We start from the raw sequence: 11,084 nt of genomic DNA on the forward strand, positions 1-11,084 counted from the left end.
AAGTCAAATCAAATCATCGAGCGGCCGAGATATTGCTTTTACCCTCTTAGGATAAAAGTAACAGATAAACTTTGACTTATATGCATTTACTTATTCGCCAATCAATTATACAGAATAATGCGTTTTATAACATCAATTTACTGATGCAGTTTCGCATCATCAATGTACAACCAATTAACAAATAACAAACCATATATCTAGGTTTTAAGACCATATGATATTATCATCTTGTGATCACTTACAATATACATATATACCTTTAAAGTGATTCCAACAAACGCGGGTTTGTTCCAATGCTCAAAACTAGTTCATAAGCACTCATGAACGTTGTAGCAACCTTTTGCTATGTCTAATACCATTCAGACAATCTACATACCAATTCATGACAATCTTCTTTCATATCTACTTCCAACATATGAACGATTGTGGACCATTCGAATAATTCGATTATTCTTAATAACTTAATTATTCAGGAAGTCAAAACATGCAAAGTGAAACAATAGTTAAACAATTAACATAAGACAGTAACTTTACATATAAATAATACTCCTTTATTTAATCATCAAATGTCAATTACATTTATCTATTATAAGTTTCTAAAAACTATCTAATCTAAACTAATATCATCCTTCAGCCCAATACTCCTAGCATGCTACAAGTGCTTAACCCTACTCAGTCCCTTCGTAAGCGGATCTGCTAGGTTATCTTCAGATGATATCCTCTTAACCACGAGATGTTCTTCTTCTACTCGATGTCTAATAAAGTGATATTTCTTGTTGATATGACGAGACCTACCATGATCCCTCGGTTCCTTGGTCAAGGAAACCGCTCCTTCATTATCATAGAAAATTAACATAGGCTCCATTATGGCAGGTACAACTCCAAGATCACCAATGAAGTTCTTCAACCATATTGCCTCTTTCGATGCTTCGCTTGCTGCAATGTACTTTGATTTTCACGTTGAATTAGCTACGGTTTCCTGCTTGGAACTTTTCCAAGTTACTGCTCCTCCATTAAGGGTAAAGACTCAGCCCGACTGCGAACGGTAGTTGTCCCTGTCGGTCTGAAAGCTGGCGTCACTATACCCTCGCACCTTTAAGTCATCACTCTCTCCGAGGACTAAAAACCATTCCTTAGTCCTCCGAAGGTACTTAAGGATATTCTTGACCGTAATCCAATGGGCTCTGCCAGGGTTCCCTTGATATCTACTAACCATGCTCAAAGCAAAGGCTACATCAGGGCGAGTACAAGTCATAGCATACATGATTGAGCCAACTGCGGAAGCGTAAGGTACTCGGACTTTGAGTCTTACTCAACTTGGCATTACTTTGTATCGGTAATTCTCCCTTCTTTGAATTCTCCATACTAAAACGTTTCAGTACTTTATCTAATTAAGTGTTCTGCTAAGTCCTATTAGTCTCTTACTTCATTCTCTCACTATCCTTATTCCTAAGATATAGGAAGCCTCTCCGAGGTCCTTCAGATGGAAGCAGATCCCGAGCCAGGACTTAACCTCCTGCAGTGTCGGGACGTCGTTTCCTATGATTAGTATGTCATCGACATACAAAACGAGGAAGCTAACTATACTCCCATTGGCTTTGACATATACACATGATTCATCTTCGCTTCGTACAAATCCAAACTCTTTGACTTTCTCATCAAAGCAAAGATTCCATCTGCGAGACGCTTGCTTAAGCCCATAAATGGACTTCTTAAGCTTGCACACTCTATTTGGATGCTTCGTATCGACAAAACCCTCTGGTTGAGCCATGTAAACATCCTCAGCCAACTTCTCATTAACGAAAGCGGTCTTGACATCCATCTGCCATATCTCATAATCATGAAATGTAGCTATCTCTAGCATCACCCTAATAGACTTTATTTTTGCAACTGGTGAGAAGGTCTCATCATAGTCAACTCCCAGAGTTTGAGTAAAGCCCTTCGCAACCAATCGCGCCTTATATGTGTGTACATTCCCATCCACGTCGGTCTTCTTCTTGAAGATCCATTTGCACCCAACGGCCTTACGTCCGAGCACATTATCAACCAAATTCCAAACTTGGTTGTCATACATGGATTGAATCTCGCTGTCCATTGCCTCTTTCCATTTTTCAGACTCCGGGCCTGTCATGGCTTCCTTATAGCTATTAGGTTCATCTAGATTTATTAGTGTACCATCACTAATATACGTGTCCCCTTCGGTAGTAATATGAAAACCATAAAACTGGGGTTAAACTCTAACTCTTTCGGAACGTCTAAGAGGTAAGGACTCGTCAATTGGTTCAACCGGAGTTCCCTCCTCAGGTTGAGCGCCAGCTGTAGAGGTTTCTTCATCACTCGATTCCTGAATCTCTTCAAGTTCGATCTGCCTCCCACTGTCTCCTTGGCTTATGATTTCTCGCTCTCGGAAAACCCCTCTCCTCGCAACGAAGACAACATTGTCATTCGGTCTATAGAAGAGATATCCAAAGGATTTCTGCGGGTAGCCGATGAAAATACATCGCTCACTATGAGGTTCGAGCTTGTCGTGAGTATCTCGTCTTACGAAAGCCTCGCAACCCCAAACCTTGATATGTGCGAACGAGGGAGCTTTCCCTGTCCACATCTCATGAGGTGTTTTGGCAACCTTCTTAGTAGGGACTCGGTTAAGGATATGGGCGGCAGTCTGTAAGGCATACCCCCAGAATGAGATAGGTAGTGAAGCACGACTCATCATAGAACGAACCATGTCTAATAAGGTTCGATTACGCCTTTCTACCACACCATTCAACTATGGTGTCCTAGGTGGCGTCAATTGCGAAACTATTCCGCATTCTTTGAGATAGTCGTGGAATTCAAGACTTAGGTACTCTCCTCCTCGATCGGATCGAAGCATCTTGATTTTCCTGCCCAATTGATTCTCCACTTCATGTTTGAATTCTTTAAACTTTTCAAACGTTTCTGACTTGTGCTTGATCAAGTAAATATACCCATATCGACTATAATCATCGGTGAAAGTCACATAGAAGCGGTTCGCATCCTTTGTGGTGGATCTAAAGGGTCCACATACATCGGTATGTATGAGATCCAATAAACCCTCACCCCTCTCACAAGTACCAATGAAGGGTGACTTGGTCATCTTTCCAAGCAAACAAGATTCACATGTGTCATCTTCCCTAAGGTCGAATGACTCCAACACTCCATCTTTTTCGAGTTGGGCTATGCGCTTCTTGTTGACATGTCCAAGACGACAATGCCACAAACATGCTTTATCCATACTATTGGAAGAATCCATGCATAGAACATCATTTCCTAGGTTATCTACAATCATAACAGTCTCATAAATTCCATTACAAGGCATTGCTTCAAAATATAAAACACCATTTAGATAAGCATAAATCGAACCATTCTCATTATTAAACGAATATCTAAATCCCTGTCTAAACAAACCATGAAATGAAATGATGTTTCTTGCCACATCTGGCGAGTAGCAACAATTATTCAAATCTAAACTTAATCCATTACTAAGCACTAAAGAATACATTCCAATCTTGGTGACAGGCGACGATCTTCTGTTTCCCATGATAAGATTTATGCTTCCATGCTCCACATCCCTATTTCTTCTTAGTCCCTGCAATTCAGAACAAATGTGGTAACCACACCCGGTATCAAGAACCCAAGAAATAGCATGAGATGAATCATTAGATTTAATTGTGTAAATACTTGCAAAAGACGGCTTGATCTTTCCATCCTTGATGGCTTGCAAATATTCTGGGCAGCTTCTCTTCCAATGCCCTATTTTGTGGAAATGGTGGCACTCTGCCTACTTCGGGTTAGGGTTGGGTTTAGCAGGATCAACCTTGGTCCCACTAGAAGAGGAACCATCTCGGGACTTTCCCTTGCGGTGGCTCTTTGACGGAGCCTTCCTCTTTTTGCCCCTTCCCTACCCTATAGCCAAAACAGGAGCAGCGGGTGGATTGGGAGTTTGTGCAACAGACTTGTCCTTAAGGTTGCTCTCAGCAACCCTTAGGAGCCCTTGGAGCTTGCTTAGGGTGACCTCTTCCTTGTTCATGTGGTAGGTCATCCTAAATTGGTTGTAACATGGAGGAAAAGAGTGAAGGACCATGTCGATAGGCAAGTCTTCCCTAAAGTCGACATTCAACTTGCGAAGAGGATCGACATACCTTTGCATCTTTTGCAAGTGAACGGTTAGAGATTCTCCATTACCCATTTTAGTAGTGATCATGTTTGTGAAGATCTCGTAACGTTCCTGCCTCACGTTTTGATGGTATCTCTCCAATAAGTCTTGATGCATCTCGTACGGATACATGTCCTCATAGGACTTTTGGAATTCGGTGTTCATTGTGGCTATCATGATGCAATGAACCTTCGTTGCATCACGCTCATGAGTCTCAAAGACAGTCATTTCAGCCAGAGTAGCGATTTCTGGATTGATCTTTTCGAGCTTCTCGTCAAGGACATACTCCTTGTCCTCGTAGCGAGCAATCGTGCGAATGTATCTTATCCATTCACTAAAGTTCGTTCCATCGAAAGTCACCTTTTGGCAAAGGCTCATTAACGTGAACGAGCTAGCAGCAGCGTTGTTTGCGTTCGACATATACAAGTAGAAAAGGGCAAAGTTTGATTAGAATTGAATCCCTAATTATCACCCAATATGAAAAATTAGGGCTAGGATCCAACAACATTATTTACATATTAGAAAAGGGATGCCGTAATCCAACATGCAAACAATTTAAAGGTAAGTGAATGACGATTCACTAATTCTCCACCACAAAACATAACCTTAAGTTTTAAATGCATTTAGAATTCCTAGATTTCGATGAGATTCATTGAACTTTTCAATGGCATGTTTAAATCTCAATATTCCCCTCTCGTTTGTGACTGGGATGCCGAGGATCACAAAGTGGGTGTGAATAACCATGCAAATCTACACGGTGCCTTCATTGATACAATCACCTATTCGATGTGCCGGTAAACCACACACGCTCCACCGAATTATGATAAACAATGAATCACCCTTTGCCACCTCTGCTTAGAACCAATTAGTGTGACGGTAAACCACACAAGCTCCACTAAATTCTTAGCAAGGGTGCAAAGTGTAATTTCGTGGGTTTGCATCAATTCACTTTTCCTAAAGTAACTAGGATTGGGAATTTGAAAAACATGTAGTTACTTTGTATTTTAATATTATACTTTTAATAAGGAGATAAGGTTGCCCTATCCTACCCGTTCGACTAACGACCCTCCACTGATCAAGCAAGCGGTGGGTGTGAGTGTACACCCATTAAGCGCCATTTTATAGGCAGTAACCTTATACCCACCTTATAGACCGGCTTCGTGAATGAGGCCTACTAACAGTAAGACTAGCATCTTAATTATATATATATATATATATATATATATATATATATATATATATATTAGTCTTGTAATATTATATTAGTATAGGGTTGAATTTTAAACTTTGTAAAATTCTAGGGTTTGAAATTTAAATTGTCCAAATTAAACTTTTAATCACAAAACTAAATTTCAAAACATGAGGATTAGTTTTAATCTTTTCAAAACATAAGGGATCAAATAACAAATAATTTAAATTAACCATTTAATCTCATAATTATCCATATTTGATTTATTAAATGTTTCTTGCAAAACAATTTACCAATTTAATTAAAATAATCAATTAATATCATATAAGGAAATTATTATTCAACTAATATGCAAATATATTTTGTTAGGTCAAGAATATACTCACATATATGTTAAAATTCGAATTTTCTTGACCCATAAAGATTAAGGCAAGTTTCCATAAGAAAAACAACAAGAAATTCCGAAACTAGCTCCATCTGACGCTCGAACTCGCCGAGTACCACAATGGACTCGCCGAGTTGAGGCCTACTCGCTGAGTCCACTATGGAACTCGCCGATTTCATCAGGCAGATGGACAAAAATCGAATTTTGCAATCAACAAGCAATCAACCAATGCATCAATTCAATAGAAACCAATCAAGGCTCTGATACCATTGATGGGTTTGAGCCATAACAACTTTACTATGTGCACATGCAAACCCTAATGCTTGGATCTAGGTTTCTCTAATTGAACATGCAATGTATCCAAGACTTTTATTGATAGATCTAGTGTAAACATTCAAATCATAACATATGAAAACAGATCTAAAGGAATATCTTGAATTGCTTGCTTGAATCTTCTTGTCTTTGGAGCTTAGAGTCACAATTGTCACTCCTCTAATGGCTTACAAACACCAACTAGCAAGAGGATGATAATAGAGAGAGAGAGAGAGAGAGAGAAGGGTGAGAAAATTGGCTCTAGGGTTTCTTGAGAAGCATGAGTTCCGATTTCCTCCACCTAATGGGTCTATATATACTATGACCTACTAGGGTTACACCTTAAACCCTAATTGAATAACTTAGGTCCTAAGCAATCCAATGATCCCTATAGACTAGGCCTTGGACGATTTCTAGGTTTCTCCAAATCCTAAAATCGTCCACCCTCTTATCCATAAAGATTCATAGCCCAAAATACAACTATCACACATTTGATAGTTTATGCCCCTTTATTCAATTAACCTCTTGAAGTCACCAAATTAATTCCTAATTAATTTATGACTTATATTAATCAAATAACAATATTATTATTCCTTATATTATTCTCATAATATATTAATAATATTTCTTCTTTCATTATAAATCATCCTGTTAAGTTGCTATGGTAAAGGCAACCCAAAAGGACCATGCTCAACCAGAAATACTTGCCAAATATAGTTACAGCCTTAGACACTATTCCAACAATTGTAACATCTGGATTCCCAGGTATCTTGTTTTAAGTATTTTCGTTAAATTTTATAGAGGGACTCGGCAAGTAGGCGCTCAGACTCGCCGAGTGGAATCGCACATTCCCATCCTGGATTAATGAGTGCACTCGGCGAGTCCATGCGTGGACTCGGCGAGTCCGCGCTGTTAAATGAAGCCCTAATTTTCGGGGCTTGTGCCCTATTTAAAAGCCCTTATGGCTGTCATTTGCGGCTACCTTGTTCCAGAGAAACCCTAGAGAGAGAGAGAGAGAGAGAGGAAAGGCTTGAGTGCAAGAAAGGGCTTATAATCTTCATTTTTTGGGTGATTTTGCTAGATAAAGAAGAGAGGATCCATCTAAAGCGAGAACGAAGCTTGGTTTGGAGCTGTTCATCTTGAGAGTTCACCTTTGGAGGTAAAATTCCTTCTATTTCGTGTTGATATGATAGATTCCATGATTTTAGGGTTTTTATCTCCCCTTTTTATGAGATCTAGGGAGTATGAGGTCTCCTTTGTGTTGATGATATCAGATATGGGCCTTGAGAGGTCCATAGAGTCACTACCCTCTAGCTTTTTGCAAGCAAGTAAGCAATTGGAGACTAGGTTGCCATTTCTAGAGTTATTTCTCCATTTGAGGCTTGATATGGGTTGCATACACGTAAAGGTTGCACCTTTACGTGACTTTTGAGTGTTAGAAGGATGGATCTACTATTTGGTGAAGCAGGTCTAGCCTCAAGAGATCTTTTGAGAGTTTTCATGGGAGAAACTCGCCGAGTCCATAAGAGACTCGACGAGTCGAGTCGGGTTGCCCCGAGACTCGCGACCTGTGATGACCTGGGGAGTATAGGATTGACTCAGCGAGTCAAGAGGGGACCAAGGGCGAAGAGGGCAGGCGTGTACTCGCCGACTCACCCTAGTGAACTCGGCGAGTCCGGTCAATGCTGACCGTTGACTTTGTTAACTATTAGGGTTTAGTCAGTGGTTGGACTTATGAGTCACTAACGGGGTAAGATGGTCTTTTACCCTTCTTACAGGATTTATAGAGAAGGGCTGGCCTAGCCTTTAGAAGTTGTATTAATTAGAGTAACTATTTTGTGAATAGGCGAAGGCTAGTGTAGTATTTCAGAGTTCGAGGTTTACCGAGTTACCCGAGGTGAGTCTTCTCACTATACTTTACCTAGAGTGGTAATTAGAGTTATGAGACATAGTACTTGTATGTTCTTGCATGATTTGATTTCTATGTGCTTTATCCTATGTGTGTTACAGAGTTTACAGAGTTAGGACCGGAAGGTCCACAATGTTAGGGCCAGAGGCCCCACAGAGTTATGGGACGGGAGGGTCCCACTGAGACACATTAACCAGAGGGTCAAACAGAGTTATATCCTCGCATGGCTAATATGTGTTGTGTGTGGTATTTTGGGGAACTCACTAAGCATTTATGTTTATAGTGTTGTGTTATGTGTTTCACATACTAGTGAGGATCACGGGAAGGCGCCAGCTTGATCATTACACACACGAGGAGTTTTTATATTTTGATCTTGAGATGTGATGTTATGTTTTAACTATGTGATACAATGGTGTTTTTATAACGATTATGAATGAAAATGTGTTTTATAAAATGTGAAAAATTATTTTGAAAATTTTGGGTGTTACACATATCTAGTAGTAACTATGTTCATCATGTTTAGTAAGTTCTATATTCAGTGTATACTAATGATAGGAAAATATAATAAACCAAATTATATTTTTAAACACAATATTACTTGTGCTTTTACTTGTATCCCTCCCCCCCCCCCCCCTGAAAACATTAAAAACTCGGAAAATATAGGGGTATGAAATCACAGTTAGTTGTGTCCAAGCGTCGAATCAATGAACTGGAAACGAAGACCATCGAGTTGTTGTACATGGCACTTAATGGAATCCTAATAACAGTTAAATAGATATATGTATCTAAATTAGCGATCTCATTAAATAAAGTGTTGGAAAAACACTTGCTTTCGGTTAAGGAATGTTACCGGGACTTGATTGAATCGAGGAAATCGGGTTTTTAGCCTAACGTACCACTTAAGGAGTGTGTACGACCGTGAAAGGGAGTTTACGACCGTGAACTGTATATTGCCTTAAAGGGTGTACGGCCTTTGAAGGTGTACGGCGGTGGATGAGTGTACGGTCAACGAGCTTGAAGGTGTACGGCCGTACACTCAAGAACAAGAGTGTTGGAATCGGTGAATACGTGTCCTAGATGCTCAGAAATGAATCCCCAATGGTGTTTTTCGATGTTTTATGGAAGAATAAAGGTGTTTTTAGGGTGTACGGTCAGGGATTCTAGAGAGAGAATGAGAGAGTTTTCAGTCAAGAATGTTCAAACGAGGGTGGGGATCCCGTATTTATAGGATTGGGGTATGGTCAGTGGTGGGGTCCACCTGGCACCAACTGTAAGTGGGTGTGTGGCCGTACACGGGTGTGCAGTCGCACATCGGTGTGCGGCCGTACACTCACTTAGGCCAAAAATTGTTAGATTTTCGAGACATTTCGGGTTTTTCGCACGATTTTGGTTCCGACTCGTATATAATTTTTCCAAACCAAGAATTTGACGGAAATCCAATAAAAATTCAAATTTTTATTAATAGAAATTGGTTAAGTATAACGGAAAAAGTTTCGGGTTATCAAAGATTTTTCAAGCTTTATCTTGTATTCCAACTTGACTAGGTTTATTAAATACAATTTGAACTTTCATCTTCAATCTATCTAAATACGAATTTCTGATTATAACAGATTTCTAAATACAAAATTCTATTCGGGTTAGTTACTTGATCTTTTAACTTTGCTTTTTTTTTTGCTTGGATCATGAGATTGCTTTGAATGGCCTTCCGAAATAGAAGAACAACCTTGGAATACTTCTTATTGCTAAAATTTGCATTGTTTTTTTTTTGCTGAAATTGGCACTGATTATTGTTGTAATCAGCATATTTGTTGCTTGTGTCATGGCAATGTTCCTTCCATACAAAAATAAAATCAAACAGCGGTGCTTTAAATATAGTTTGGATCATGTATTATTAAAACGATTCCACACTTAATGATTTGGATGAGTAATGGAATCACTCCAAAGTCTATGATGATGCTTTTGTATTAGTGAGGCTATTGGTAGCAAAGAACAAAAGATGGAATCATATGTCACTATTTGTCCTCTGTTTCTGGAAATTCATATGGATTTTGAAATTTTTAGATAAACAATATACTATCTATAACTTGTATGAGTGATAATGGGAGAAGATTAAATATAGCATTCATAGTTAGAATAAAAGAAACAACACCATAATAAAATTATCATATTGTCAATGGAAAGTTTAAGCAAGATTATTGAAAGCATAGTTGTTATTGACCAGAACTCATTGCAAATTATGCATAATTGTGTTGTTTATGATTTATCTTATTATTTGATTTTATTGGTTTGTTAGTTAGTTACAGATAAAGATAAAATGTTATCTAAAAAAGATATTTGGGTACTTATCATGTTCTCATCAAAGTATAAGGCGAGTTTTAGTTGCTTGATTATCAATGTTGATCAAATTAATCTTGTCACTGTTACTTTTCACTTTAATTATTTAAATATGTGGGGTTCTAAATATGGGTTCGTTGATATAAGTTATTATATGACATAGATATTGGTGACATAGATATTGGTGTATATTAACGTACACTACTAGAAACATGAGTTTTAGAGACGGAAGTATCCGTCGCTATTCCGTCGCTAAATGTTGTTTGCGATGGATCAGCGACGGACTCACTCCATAGGTAATTTATAAGTGGCTAATTTCTCAGCGAGGGTTTTAGCGACGAAGAGGTTTTTCATTGCGACAAATGTAGCGACAGAATATCCGTCGCTAAATGTCACTCAACACATTTACTCAGGGCATTAGCGACAAAATTTGATAAAGTCATTCTGTCGCTTTTCTAGTGCAAAATTTCAGTGATCAATTTTTTTCCGTAGCAAATCCCTTGCAAAATTCATATATTGATTTTTTTTTTCGTCACTAATCTGTCGCAAAATTTAGACATGATTTTTTCCCATAGCTAATCCCTTGCAAAATTTATACATTAATTTTTTTTTTGTTTCGTCGCTGATCCGTCACAAACTTTAGACATGATATTTTTCCGTAGCTAATCCCTCGCAAAATTGATGCATTAAAATACTTTTTTTATTCTCACCAATCCGACGCGAACTTGTAATATCAGTTTTTTTATTATGATTCTAAAAGAAAAAAAATACTACAATC

The sequence above is a fragment of the Lactuca serriola genome, chromosome 7, assembly GCF_051521515.1.
Source record: "Lactuca serriola cultivar US96UC23 chromosome 7, Lser_US96UC23_V15, whole genome shotgun sequence".
Taxonomy (NCBI): Eukaryota; Viridiplantae; Streptophyta; class Magnoliopsida; order Asterales; family Asteraceae; genus Lactuca; species Lactuca serriola.